The following is a 15,000-nucleotide window of genomic DNA, read 5'->3' on the forward strand; positions in this document are numbered from 1 at the left end:
CAATACCCGAGCAACACCGGACGGAGGTGCTAGACGAGGGCTCCCGTTTTAGATCGAGTTTTAAAATCACCGAGTAGACGCGGTGAGGGCTGGCAACCGCTGCCAAACCTTTTTCCGAAATTGCGCTATCTGAGTGACAAGAAAACATGATCTAAAGGAATAGCACCCTCGAGGGTGGGCTTCATGCCCCTCTAATTGATTCAACGTCAGCGTCCACCGTTTCAAAATCCGACATATCCATCCGCCCTGACAGCGGCGTTGAATCAATGAGGGGGCCACGGGAGAGGCTCGCGGCAACCACCTCTCCCGTTGTAGCCGCGATAGGCACGCAAAAAATTTTGCTAGAGCGCCAAGCACCCACCTCATGGCTAGAGACAAGGGCTCGCCATTAGATCAACTTCGAAATCGCTGAACAGACGCGCTGTAGAATGGCAACCGCTGCCAAGTCTCTTCCGTAGTTGCGTCGGTCGAGTGATCGAAGAAGGTGATCTAAGAGAGGGTCCAAGCGTAGGCATTCGTTGGGGGATTCGCGCCAATGGCATAAATTTATGCAATACCCGAGCACCACCGAACGGAGGTGCTAGACGAGGGCTCCCGTTTTGGATCAAGTTTTAAAATCACCAAGTAGACGCAGTGAGGGCTGGCAACCGCTGCCAAACCTTTTTCCAAAATTGCGCCAGCTGAGTGACAAGAAAACATGATCTAAAGGAGAGTCCAGGAATAGCACCCTCGAGGGTGGGCTTCATGCCCCTCTAATTGATTCAACGTCGGCGTCCACCGTTTCAAAATCCGACATATCCATCCGCCCTGACAGCGGCGTTGAATCAATGAGCTGGGCACGGGAGAGGCTCGCGGCAACCACCTCCCCCATTGTAGCCACGATAGGCTCGCAAAAAATATTGCTAGAGCGCCAAGTACCCACCTCATGGCTATCGACAAGGGCTCGCCATTAGATCAACTTCGAAATCGCAGAACGGACGCGGTGTAGAATGGCAACCGCTGCCAAGTCTCTTCCGTAATTGCGTCGGTCTAGTGATCGAAGAAGGTGATCTAAGAGAGGGTCCAAGCGTGTAGGCATTCGTTGGGGGATTCGCACCGATGGCAAAAATTTGTGCAATACCCGAGCAACACCGGACGGAGGTGCAAGACGAGGGCCCACGTTTTAGACCGAGTTTTAAAATCACCGAGTAGACGCGGCGAGGGGCTGGCAACCGCTGCCAAACCTTTTTCCGAAATTGCGCCAGCTGAGTGACAAGAATACATGATCTAAAGGAGAGTCCAGGAATAGCACCCTCGAGGGTGGGCTTCATGCCCCTCTAATTGATTCAATGTCAGCGTCCACCGTTTCAAAATCCGACATTTCCATCCGCCCTGACAGCGGTGTTGAATCAATGAGGGGGGGGCACGGGAGAGGCTCGCGGCAACCACCTCTCCCGTTGTAGCCGCGATAGGCACGCAAAAAATTTTGCTGGAGCGCCAAGCACCCACCTCATGGCTAGAGACAAGGGCTCGCCATTAGATCAACTTCGAAATCGCTGAACAGACGCGGTGTAGAATGGCAACCGCTGCCAAGTCTCTTCCGTAGTTGCGTCGGTCGAGTGATCGAAGAAGGTGATCTAAGAGAGGGTCCAAGCGTAGGCATTCGTTGGGGGATTCGCGCCGATGGCATAAATTTATGCAATACCCGAGCAACACCGGACGGAGGTGCTAGACGAGGGCTCCCGTTTTAGATCGAGTTTTAAAATCACCAAGTAGACGCGGTGAGGGCTGGCAACCGCTGCCAAACCTTTTTCCGAAATTGCGGCAGCTGAGTGACAAGAAAACATGATCTAAAGGAGAGTCCAGGAATAGCACCCTCGAGGGTGGGCTTCATGCCCCTCTAATTGATTCAACGTCGGCGTCCACCGTTTCAAAATCCGACATATCCATCTGCCCTGACAGCGGCGTTGAATCAATGAGGGGGGCACGGGAGAGGCTCGCGGCAACCACCTCTCCCCTTGTAGCCGCGATAGGCACGCAAAAAATTTTGCTAGAGCGCCAAGCACCCACCTCATGGCTACAGACAAGGGCTCGCCATTAGATCAACTTCGAAATCGCTGAACAGACGCGCTGTAGAATGGCAACCGCTGCCAAGTCTCTTCCGTAGTTGTGTCGGTGGAGTGATCAAAGAAGGTGATCTAAGAGAGGGTCCAAGCATAGGCATTCATTGGGGGATTCGCGCCGATGGCATAAATTTATGCAATACCCGAGCAACACCGGATGGAGGTGCTAGACGAGGGCTCCCGTTTTAGATCGAGTTTTAAAATCACCGAGTAGACGCGGTGAGGGCTGGCAACCGCTGCCAAACCTTTTTCCGAAATTGCGGCAGCTGAGTGACAAGAAAACATGATCTAAAGGAGAGTCCAGGAATAGCACCCTCAAGGGTGGGCTTCATGCCCCTCTAATTGATTCAACGTCGGCGTCCACCGTTTCAAAATCCGACATGTCCATCCGCCCTGACAACGGCGTTGAATCAATGAGGGGGGCACGGGAGAGGCTCGCGGCAACCACCTCTCCCCTTGTAGCCGCGATAGGCACGCAAAAAATTTTGCTAGAGCGCCAAGCTCCCACCTCATGGCTAGAGACAAGGGCTCGCCATTAGATCAACTTCGAAATCGCTGAACAGACGCGCTGTAGAATGGCAACCGCTGCCAAGTCTCTTCCGTAGTTGCGTCGGTCGAGTGATCAAAGAAGGTGATCTAAGAGAGGGTCCAAGCGTAGGCATTCGTTGGGGGATTCATGCCGTTGGCATAATTTTTTGCAATACCCGAGCAACACCGGACGGAGGTGCTAGGCGAGGGCTCCCGTTTTAGATCGAGTTTTAAAATCACCAAGTAGACGCGGTGAGGGATGGCAACCGCTGCCAAACCTTTTTCCGAAATTGCGCCAGCTGAGTGACAAGAAAACATGATCTAAAGGAGAGTCAAGGAATAGCGCATCCAGGGTGGGCTTCATGCCCCTCTAATTGATTCAACGTCGGCGTCCACCATTTCAAAATCCGACATATCCATCCGCCTTGACACCGGCGTTGAATCAATGAGAGGGGCACGGGAGAGGCTCGCGGCAACCACCTCTCCTATATAAGCTATTAGTGCGAGGCTCGCTCTGCATTAGAAATTAGCGAACACACCGACATCCGCCTTAAAAATCCAAATCCTTTAAAATTCCTACCAAACAGCCATTCACGACCCAATTTTTTATGAGGTCGGCAGAGGAGCAAAAGATTGTCATCGGTTATGAGATGTGAGTTCATGGAGCCGAGGGACTGAAATGGTCATCGAGCTCATCCGATCAACTGGATGAATTTCACCTTGAAGGGGCCCAATCCAAAAGTTCCGGAGGTCATCTCCTGGAACTCTCGAGAACAAGGCCCATCTTACATGCAAACTCTGCTACTGCGCAAACATAGGTTGCAATTAAAGAGAAATTGCGAGGCCGTCACAATGGCCCGAGGCCAATGGCTCCGACTAAGTCAATTTTCTCTTGCAATCAACCATGCCGCTGTTCATAGAGAAATCTCCCCATTCACTCCCCATTCACTTGTGACGCGACGCACAATCCAAGTGCTAGACGCGAGCTCGCCCTTGAAAGAAAGACCACTTTCCAAGACATCCCCCATTCACTTGTGACGCGACGCACAACCCAAGTGCTAGACGCGAGCTCGCGCTTGAAAGAAAGACCACTTTCCAAGACATCCCCCGATGACACATTGGAACGACAACCGCTGTCGAACCATTCCCAATGTTGTGCCGATCGAGTTGGCACAGAGGCGACCTTAGGGAGCTCCCGCGTAGCAATCGGGATGTGGTTTCATACCCTTCTCTCACAAAAACCAATCTTAGCTGTGAACAAATTTTGCCGCAATGACACCATTGGAATGACGACCGCTGTCGAACAACTCCCGCATTTGTGCCCCGATGGAGTGAGAAAGAATAGCAACTTTGGGGAGCCGCGCATCGTAAACGGGCTGCTGCTTCATTCCGCTCTTATATATAGATCCGATGTCATTGATTTTGTTTGGAATCCGAGGCTGCATTCGTCCTTGCTCACACAAGCAATGGCTCTTCTCATCGAATGGCCACGGGGAGCTTCCGATCACAAAGGCTCCCTTGTCACTCGTGACGCGCAGCCCAACTGCTTTCCAAAATTGCGCCAGCTGAGTGACAAGAAAACATGATCTAAAGGAGAGTCGAGGAATAGCACCTCGAGGGTGGGCTTCATGCCCCTCCAATTGATTCAACGTCGGCGTCCACCGTTTCAAAATCCGACATTTCCATCCGCCTTGACACCGCCGTTGAATCAATGAGAGGGGCACGGGAGAGGTTCGCGGCAACAACCTCTCCTATATAAGCTATTAGTGCGAGGCTCGCTCTACATTAGAAATTAGCGAACACGCCGACATCCACCATAAAAATCCAAATCGTTGAAAATTCTGACCAAACAGCCATCCACGACCCAATTTATTATGAGGTCGTCTAAGGAGCAAAAGATTGTCATCGGTTAGGAGATGTGAATTCATGTAGCCAAGGGGGACTGAAATGGTCATCGAGCTCATCCGATCAATTGGATGAATTTCACCTTGAAGGGGCCCAATCCAAAAGTTCCAGAGGTCATCTCCTGGAACTCTCAAGAACAAGGACTGTCTTACTTGCAAACTCTGCTACTGCGCAAACATAGGTTGCAATTAAAGAGAAATTGCCAAGCCATCACAGTGGCCCGAGGCCAATGCTCCGACTAAGTCAATTTTCTCTTGCAATCACCATGCCGCCGTTCACAGAGAGATCTCCCCATTCACTTGCGACGCGACGCACAATCCAAGTGATAGACGCGAGCTCGCCCTTGAAAGGCCAGCCCACTTTCCGAGACATCCCCCGATGACACATTGGAACGACAACCGCTGTCGAACCATTCCCAATGTTGTGCCAACCGAGTTGGCACAGAGGCGACCTTAGGGAGCTCCCGCGTAGCAACCGGGATGTGCTTTCGTACCCATCTCTCACAAAAAACAATCTTAGCTGTGAACAAATTTAGAATCCAAGGCTCGTATCCATCGATATCGTCGGCACTGGGTCTATATATTCAAAGGCCACGGAGAGGTTCCGATAAGAGAAGCTCCCCTGCTCGCTCGCACAAACATCCCAAATGCTAGACACAAGCTCCCGCCCTTAGCATCGCTCTCCAGATTGCCGCAATGACACATTGGAACGACAACCGCTGTCGAACAACTCCCGAATTTGTGCCGATGGAGTGAGAAAGACCAGCAACTTTGGGGAGCCGCGCATGGCAAATGGGCTGCTGCTTCATTCCGCTCTTATATATAGATCCGATGTCGTTGATTTCCTTTGGAATCTGAGGCTGCATTCGTCCTTGCTCACACAAGCAATGGCTCTTCTCATCGAATGGTCACGGGGAGCTTCCGATTACAAAGGCTCCCTTGTCACCTGTGATGCGTAGCCCAACTGCTAGACGACGGCTCGCCCTTCAGATCGCTGCCCAGGAAACCACCACAACGACACCATTGGAACGACAACCGCTGCCGAACCATTCCGAAATTTTTTTGCCAAAGAAGTTGTTGCAAAGAGAACGACTCTGGGGAGAGAGCCCTCGCATAGCAAAATCGGGATGGCTTCACGGCAGCTGGATGGGATTTGAATTCATGGAGCCAAGGGAGTGAAATGGTCATCGAGCTCATCCGATCAACTGGATGAATTTCACCTTGAAGGGGCCCAATCCAAAAGTTCCGGAGGTCATCTCCTGGAACTGTCAAGAACAAAGGCCAATCTTACATGCAAACTCTGCTACTGCGCAAACATAGCTTGCAATTATAGAGAAATTGCAAGGCCGTCACAATGGCCCGAGGCCAATGCTCCGACTACTAAGTCAATTTTCTCTTGCAATCACCATGCCGCCATTCACAGAGAGATCTCCCCATTCACTTGTGACGACGCACAATCCAAGTGCTAGACGTGATCTCGCCCTTGAAAGGCCGCATTCCAAGACATCCCGATGACACATTGGAACGACAACCACTGTCGAACCATTCCCAATGTTGTGCCGATCGAGTTGGTACAGAGGCGATCTTAGGGAGCTCCCGCGAATCGATCGGGAAGTGCTTTCGTACCCATCTCTCACAAAAACCAATGTTAGCTGAACAATTTTAGAATCCAAGGCTCGTATCCATCGATATCGTCGGCACTGGGTCTATATTCAAAGGCCACGGAGAGGTTCCGATAAGAGAAGCTCCCCTGCTCTCTTGCACAAACATCCCCAAATGCTAGGCGCAAGCTCCGGCCCTTAGCATCGCTCTCCAGATCACCGCAATGACACATTGGAACGACAACCGCTGTCGAACAACTCTCGAATTTGTGCCGATGGAGTGAGAAAGAAGAGCCAGATCGGGTCGACGAAAACGGCTAAGCCAGATCGGGTCGGCCAGCATGGCTCGGCCACCATTTTTCGCTGAGAGCTTTCGATATTAAAGCTCCCATGTAGCCGCGATAAGTACACCATGAAAAAATTGCTAGAGCGCCGAGCACCCATAGCAAATTGCCATTATACCAAGCAACGCCGGAGTGCTAGACAAGGGCTCACGTTTAGATCAAGTTTTAAAATCACCAAAAAGACACGCCATGGATCGGCAACCGCTGCCTCACCTTTTCCAAAATTGAGTCATCGGAAAACATGATCTAAAGGAGAGCCGAGGAAAAGCACTGAGATCGCTTCATGCCCCTTTCATTCATTCAACATCAGCATACACCGTTTGAAAACCCAACAATCCGATCCGCCTAGACACAAATGTTGAATCAATGAAAGGGGCACGGGAGAGGCTCGCGGCAACAACCTCTCCTATATAAGCTATTAGTGCGAGGCTCGCTCTGCATTAGAAATCTGCGATAGTGCGGACAAAATCCTTAAAAATCCAATTCAATGAAAAATGTGACCAAACAGCCATCCACGACACCGTTTTTGGAGCTCGCCCAGATCGGCTCGGCCAGAATGGCTCGCCCAGATCGGCTCGGCCAGCATGGTGACTTGCTGACTCGGTGAGAGTACTTCGAACTGTCAAGAACAAAGGCCAATCTCACATGCAAACTCTGCTACTGCGCAAACATAGCTTGCAATTATAGAGAAATTGCAAGGCCGTCACAATGGCCCGAGGCCAATGCTCCGACTACTAAGTCGATTTTCTCTTGCAATCGCCATGCCGCCGTTCACAGAGAGATCTCCCCATTCACTTGTGACGACGCACAATCCAAGTGCTAGATGCGAGGTCGCCCTTGAAAGGCCGCGTTCCAAGACATCCCGATGACACATTGGAACGACAACCGCTGTCGAACCATTCCCAATGTTGTGCCGATCGAGTTGACACAGAGGCGATCTTAGGGAACTCCCGCGTATCGATCGGGAAGTGCTTTCGTACCCATCTCTCACAAAAACCAATGTTAGCTGAACAATTTTATAATCCAAGGCTCGTATCCATCGATATCGTCGGCATTGGGTCTATATTCAAAGGCCACGGAGAGGTTCCGATAAGAGAAGCTCCCCTGCTCGCTTGCACAAACATCCCCAAATGCTAGACGCAAGCTCCCGCACTTAGCATCGCTCTCCAGATCACCGCAATGACACATTGGAACGACAACCGCTGTCGAACAACTCCCGAATTTGTGCAGTTGGAGTGAGAAACGAGAGCCAGATCGGGTCGACGAAAATGGCTAAGCCAGATCGGGTCCGCCAGCATGGCTCGGCCACCATTTTTCGCCGAGAGCTTTCGATATTAAAGCTCCCATGTAGCCGCGATAAGTACACCATGACAAATTGCTAGAGCGCAGAGCACCCATAGCAAATTGCCATTATACCAAGCAACGCCGGAGTGCTAGACAAAGGCTCACGTTTAGATCAAGTTTTAAAACCACCAAAAACACACGCCATGGATCGGCAACTGCTGCCTCACCTTTTCCAAAATTGAGTCATCGGAAAACATGATCTAAAGGAGAGCCGAGGAAAAGCACTGAGATCGCTTCATGCCCCTTTCATTCATTCAACATCAGCATACACCATTTGAAAACCCAACAATCCGATCTGCCTAGACACCAATGTTGAATCAATGAAAGGGGCATGGGAGAGGCTCGCGGCAACAACCTCTCCTATATAAGCTATTAGTGCGAGGCTCGCTCTGCATTAGAAATCTGCGATAGCGCGGACAACTCCCTTAAAAATCCAATTCAATGAAAAATGTGACCAAACAGCCATCCACGACACCGTTTTTGGAGCTCGCCCAGATCGGCTCGGCCAGAATGGCTCACGCAGATCGGCTCGGCCAGCATGGCTCGCCCAGCCTTGGTGAGAGTACTTCGAACTGTCAAGAACAAAGGCCAATCTAACGTGCAAACTCTGCTACTGCGCAAACATAGGTTGCAATTATAGAGAAATTGCAAGGCCGTCACAATGGCCCGAGGCCAATGCTCCGACTACTAAGTCAATTTTCTCTTGCAATCGCCATGCCGCCGTTCATAGAGAGACCTCCCCAATCACTTGTGACGACGCACAATCCAAGTGCTAGACGCGAGCTCGCCCTTGAAAGGCTGCGTTCCAAGACATCCTGATGACACATTGGAACGACAACTGCTGTCGAACCATTCCCAATGTTGTGCCGATCGAGTTGGCACAAAGGTGACCAAACAGCCATCCACGACACCGTTTTTGGAGCTCGGCCAGCATGGCTCGGCCAGAACGGCTCGGCCAGCATGGCTCGGCCAGAACGGCTCGCCCAGATCGGCTCGGCCAGAACGGCTCGCCCAGATCGGCTCGGCCAGAATGGCTCGCCCAGATCAGCTCGGCCAGCATGGCTCGGCCAGAACGGCTCGCCCAGATCGGCTCGGCCAGAATGGCTCGCCCAGATCGGCTCGGCCAGCATGGCTCGCCCAGATTGGCTCGGCCAGAAGGGCTCGCCCAGATTGGCTCGGCCAGAACGGCTCGCCCAGATCAGCTCGGCCAGAACGGCTCGCCCAGATCGGCTCAGCCAGAATGGCTCGCCCAGATCGGCTCGGCCAGCATGGCTCGCCCAGCCTTGGTGAGAGTACTTGGAACCGTCAAGAACAAAGCCCAATCATACATGCAAACTCTGCTATGCGCAAACATAGGTTGCAATTATAGAGAAATTGCAAGGCCGTCACAATGGCCCGAGGCGAATGCTCTGACTACTAAGTCAATTTTCTCTTGCAATCGCCATGCCGCCGTTCACAAAGAGATCTCCCCATTCACTTGTGACGAAGCACAATCCAAGTGCTAGACGCGAGCTCGCCCTTGAAAGGCCGCGTTCCAAGACATCCCGATGACACATTGGAACGACAACCACTGTCGAACCATTCCCAATGTTGTGCCGATCGAGTTGGCACAAAGGTGACCAAACAGCCATCCACGACACCGTTTTTGGAGCTCGGCCAGCATGGCTCAGCCAGAACGGCTCGCCCAGATCGGCTCGCCCAGATCGGCTCGGCCAGAACAGCTCGCCCAGATCGGCTCGGCCAGCATGGCTCGACCACAACGGCTCGCCCAGATCGGCTCGGCCAGAACGGGTCACCCAGATCGGCTCGGCCAGAATGGCTTGCCTAGAACGGCTCGGCAGGATCGGGTCGGCCAGAATGGCTCGCCCAGATCGGCTCGGCCAGCATGGCTCGCCCAGATCGGCTCGCCCAGATCAGGACGATGACTTGATGAACGGACTTAGAGATTCGACTTGGTGGGCCGACCTGGCGGGGTGACTTGATGAACGCACTTGAAGGGTCGACTTGGTGGGGTGACTCTATGAACGGACCTAAAGAGTTGACTTGGTGAGAGTACTTGGCGGGGTGACTCGATGAAAGGACTTAAAGAGTCGACTTGGTGAGAGTACTTGGTGGGGTGACTTGATGAACGCACTTGAAGAATCGACTTGGTTAGAGTACTTGGTGGCGCGACTTGATGAACGGACTCAAAGAGTCGACTTGGTGAGAGTACCTGGTGGCTCGACTTGATGAGCAGACTTAAAGAGTCAACTTGGTGAGAGTACTTGGCGGGGTGAACTGATGAACGAACATAAAGAGTCGGCTTGGTGGGAGTACTTGGTGGGCCGACCTGGTGGGGTGACTTTATGGACGGACTTAAAGAGTCGACTTGGTTAGATTACTTGTTCTGGTGACTTGATGAACGGACTTCGAGAGTCGACTTGGTGGGGTGACTTGATGAAAGGACTTAAAGGGTCGACTTGGTGAGAGTACTTGGCGGGGCGACTTGATGAACGGACTTAAAGGGTCGACTTGGCGGGGTGACTTGATGAACGGACCTAAAGAGTTGACTTGGTGAGAGTACTTGGCAGGGTGAACTGATGAACGGACTTAAAGAGTCGACTTGGTGAGAGTACTTGGTGGGCCGACTTGATGAACAGACTTATAGAGTTGACTTGGTGAGAGTAGTTGTTCTGGTGACTTGATGAACGGACTTAAAGACTCGGCTTGGCGGGGTGACTTGATGAAAGGACTTAAAGAGTTGACTTGGTGGGGTGACTCGATGAACGAACTTAGAGGGTCAAATTTGCGGGGTGACCTGATGAACGGACCTAAAGAGTTGACTTGGTGAGAGTACTCGGTGGGGTGACCTGATGAACAGACTTAGAGAGTCGACTTGGTGAGAGTCCTTGGTGGGCTGACCTGGTTGGGTGACTTCGTGAACTTAAAGAGTCGACCTGGTGAGAGAACTTGGTGGGCCGAGCTGGTGGGGTGAATTGATGAACGAACCTAAAGAGTCGACTTTGTGAGAGTACTTGGTGGGCCGACCTGGCGGGGTGAGTTGATGACCGAACTTAAAGGGTCGACTTGGTGAGAGTACTTGGTGGGCCGACCTGGCGGGGCGACTTGATGAACGAACTTAAAGAGTCGACTTGGTGAGAGTACTCGGTGGGGTGACCTGATGAAAAAACCTAAAGAGTCGACCTGGTGAGAGTACTTGGTGGGCCGACCTGGCGGGGTGACTTGGTGAGCAAACTTAAAGAGTCGACTTGGTGAGAGTAGTTGGTGGGCTGACCTGGCGGGGTGACTTGATGAACGAACTTAAAGAGTCGACCTGGTGGGCCGACTTGGCAGAGTGACTTCATGAACGAACATAAAGAGTCCACTCGGTGGGCCGACCTGGCGGGGTGACTTGATGAACGAACTTAAAGAGTCGACTTGGTGAGAGTAATTTGTGGGCTGACCTGGCGGGGTGACTTGATGAATGAACTTAAAGAGTCAACTTGGTGGGGTGACTTGATGAACGCACTTGAAGGGTCAACTTGGTGGGGTGACTCTATGAACGGACCTAAAGAGTTGACTTGGTGGGGTGACTCGATGAAAGGACTTAAAGAGTCGACTTGGTGAGAGTACTTGGTGGCTCGACTTTATGAGCAGACTTAAAGAGTCCACTTGGTGAGAGTGGGCCTAACGGGGCAATGTGGTGAGTGGGCCTAACGGGGCGAGTTGGTGGGGCGACATGGTGAGTGGTATTAGAGAGCCGACGTGGTGAGGCGACTCGGCGAGTTGGTTCGTTGAGATGACATGGTGAGCTGACTTGGCGAGTCGACCCGGCGAGCGAACTTAAAGAGTCGACTTGGCAACGTACTCGAGCCGACTTGGTGAGGCGACCCGGCGAGCGGGCTCAAAGAGTCAACATGGTGAGGCGACTCATTGAGTCAACATGGTGAGGCAACTCATGGTGAGGAGCTATCCTTGAGGCAACTTGGTGGGCCTACTTGATTAGTCGACTTGGTGAGCCGACCTGACGAGCTGACACGGTGAGCGGGCTTAAAGAGGGGACGACTTGGTGGGGTAACTCGGCAAGCCAACTTATCGAGGCGAGATGGTGAGTCGACTTGGTGAGCTGACTTGGTGAGCGTACTTAAAGAGTCAACTTCGTGAGGTGACTCGGCGAGTTAGCCCGCTGATGCGACTTGGGCGGGCCGACCTGGCGAACGAACTTAAAGAGGCGACTTGGGCGGGCTGACCTGGCGAGCGAACTTAAAGAGTTGACTTGGCAACGCACTTGAACAATCGACTTGGTGAGATGACATGGTGAGTGGGCTTAGAGAAGCAACTCGGGGGGGGGCAACTTGATGAACGGACTTAAAGGGTCGACTTGGCGGGGTGACTTGATGAACGGACCTAAAGAGTTGACTTGGTGAGAGTACTTGGCGGGGTGAACTGATGAACGGACTTAAAGAGTCGACTTGGTGGGAGTACTTGGTGGGCCGACTTGATGAACGGACTTATAGAGTCGACTTGGTGAGAGTAGTTGTTCTGGTGACTTGATGAACGGACTTAAAGAGTCGGCTTGGCGGGGTGACTTGATGAAAGGACTTAAAGAGTCGACTTGGTGGGGTGACTCGATGAACGAACTTAGAGGGTCGACTTTGCGGGGTGACCTGATGAACAGACCTAAAGAGTTGACTTGGTGAGAGTACTCGGTGGGGTGACCTGATGAACAGACTTAGAGAGTCGACTTGGTGAGAGTCCTTGGTGGGCCGACCTGGTTGGGTGACTTCATGAACTGACTTAAAGAGTCGACTTGGTGGGAGTACTTGGTGGGGTGACTTGATGAACGGACTTCAAGGGTCGACTTGGCGAGGTGACTTGATGAAAGGTCCTAAAGAGTTGACTTGGTGTGGTGACTTGATGAAAAGACTTAAAGAGTCGAATTGGTGAGAGTACTTGGTGGGGTGACTTGATGAACGCACTTGAAGGGTCAACTTGGTGGGGTGACTTTATGAACGGACCTAAAGAGTTGACGTGGTGAGAGTGCTTGGTGGGGTGACTTGATGAACATAGTTAAAGAGTCGACTTGGTGAGAGTAGTTGGTCGGGTGACTTGATGAACGCACTCGAAGAATCAACTTGGTTAGAGTACTTGGTGGGGTGACTTGATGAACGGACTTAAAGATTCGACTTGGTGGGCCGACCTGGCGGGGTGACTTGATGAACGGACTTAGAGAGTCGACTTGGTGAGAGTACTTGGTGGGCCGACCTGGCCGGGTGACTTGATGAACAAACTTAAAGAGACGACTTGGTGAGAGTACCCGGTGGGATGACCTGGTCATGTGACTTGATGAACGGACTTAAAGAGTCGACTTGGTGGGCCGACTTGGCCGGGTGACTTGATGAACGAACTTAAAGGGTCGACTTGGTGGGTCGAACTAGCGGGGTGACTTGGTGAGAGTACTTGGTGGGCTGACCTGGCAGGGTGACTTGATGAACAAACTTAGAGAGTCGACTTTGTGAGAGTACTTGGTGGGTCGAACTGGCGGGGTGACTTGATGAACGAACTTAAAGAGTCAACCTGGTGAGAGAACTTGGTGGGCCGAGCTGGCGGGGTGAATTGATGAACAAACCTAAAGAGTCGACTTTGTGAGAGTACTTGGTGGGCCGACCTGGCGGGGTGAGTTGATGACCGAACTTAAAGGGTCGACTTGGTGAGAGTACTTGGTGGGCCGACCTGGCGGGGCGACTTGATGAATGAACTTAAAGAGTCGACTTGGTGAGAGTACTCGGTGGGGTGACCTGATGAACAAACCTAAAGAGTCGACCTGGTGAGAGTACTTGGTGGGCCGACTTGGCAGAGTGACTTCATGAATGAACTTAAAGAGTCCACTCGGTGGGCCGACCTGGCGGGGTGACTTGATGAACGAACTTAAAGAGTCGACTTGGTGAGAGTAATTTGTGGGCTGACCTGGCGGGGTGACTTGATGAATGAACTTAAAGAGTCGACTTGGTGGGGTGACTTGATGAACGCACTTGAAGGGTCGACTTGGTGGGGTGACTCTATGAACGGACCTAAAGAGTTGACTTGGTGGGGTGACTCGATGAAAGGACTTAAAGAGTCAACTTGGTGAGAGTACTTGGTGGCTCGACTTTATGAGCAGACTTAAAGAGTCCACTTGGTGAGAGTGGGCCTAACGGGGCGATGTGGTGAGTGGGCCTAACAGGGCGAGTTGGTGGGGCGACTTGGCGAGTGGTATTAGAGAGCCGACGTGGTGAGGCGACTCGGCGAGTTGGTTCGTTGAGATGACATGGTGAGCTGACTTGGCGAGTCGACCCGGCGAGCGAACTTAAAGAGTCGACTTGGCAACGTACTCGAGCCGACTTGGTGAGGCGACCCGGCGAGCGGGCTCAAAGAGTCAACATGGTGAGGCGACTCATTGAGTCAACATGGTGAGGCGACTCATGGTGAGGAGCTATCCTTGAGGCGACTTGGTGGGCCTACTTGATTAGTCGACTTGGTGAGCCGACCTGACGAGCTGACACGGTGAGCGGGCTTAAAGAGGCGACGACTTGGTGGGGTAACTCGGCAAGCCAACTTATCTAGGCGAGATGGTGAGTCGACTTGGTGAGCTGAGTTGGTGAGCGCACTTAAAGAGTCAACTTCGTGAGGTGACTCGGCGAGTTAGCCCGCTGATGCGACTTGGGCGGGCCGACCTGGCGAACGAACTTAAAGAGGCGACTTGGGCGGGCTGACCTGGCGAGCGAACTTAAAGAGTTGACTTGGCAACGCACTTGAACAATCGACTTGGTGAGCTGACATGGTGAGTGGGCTTAGAGAAGTAAATCGGCGGGGTGACTTGGCGAGCACACCTGCTGGGGCAAGGTGGTAAAACGACTAGGTGATTCGACTTGGTGAGCTGACTTGGTGAGCGAACTTAAGGGGTCGACTTGGTGAGGCAACCTGAATAGTCGACTCGGTGAGGTGACTTGGGGAGCCGACATGGTGAGCGGTCTTAAAGAAGAGGCGACCTGGTGGGGCAACCTGGTGAGGCGAGACGGTAAGTCATCTTGGTGAGCCGGCTTGACGAGCTGTGAGTGGACTTAAAGAGTCAATTCTTGATTTGGCAAAGACCACATGGTTAGATGACTTGGTGAGCCGACCTGGCTAGCAAAATTGGCAAGCAAACTTATAGAATCGA

Source organism: Cupressus sempervirens, chromosome 2 (assembly GCF_028749045.1).
Source record: "Cupressus sempervirens isolate cs-2001-9-10 chromosome 2, ASM2874904v1, whole genome shotgun sequence".
NCBI classification, from domain to species: domain Eukaryota; kingdom Viridiplantae; phylum Streptophyta; class Pinopsida; order Cupressales; family Cupressaceae; genus Cupressus; species Cupressus sempervirens.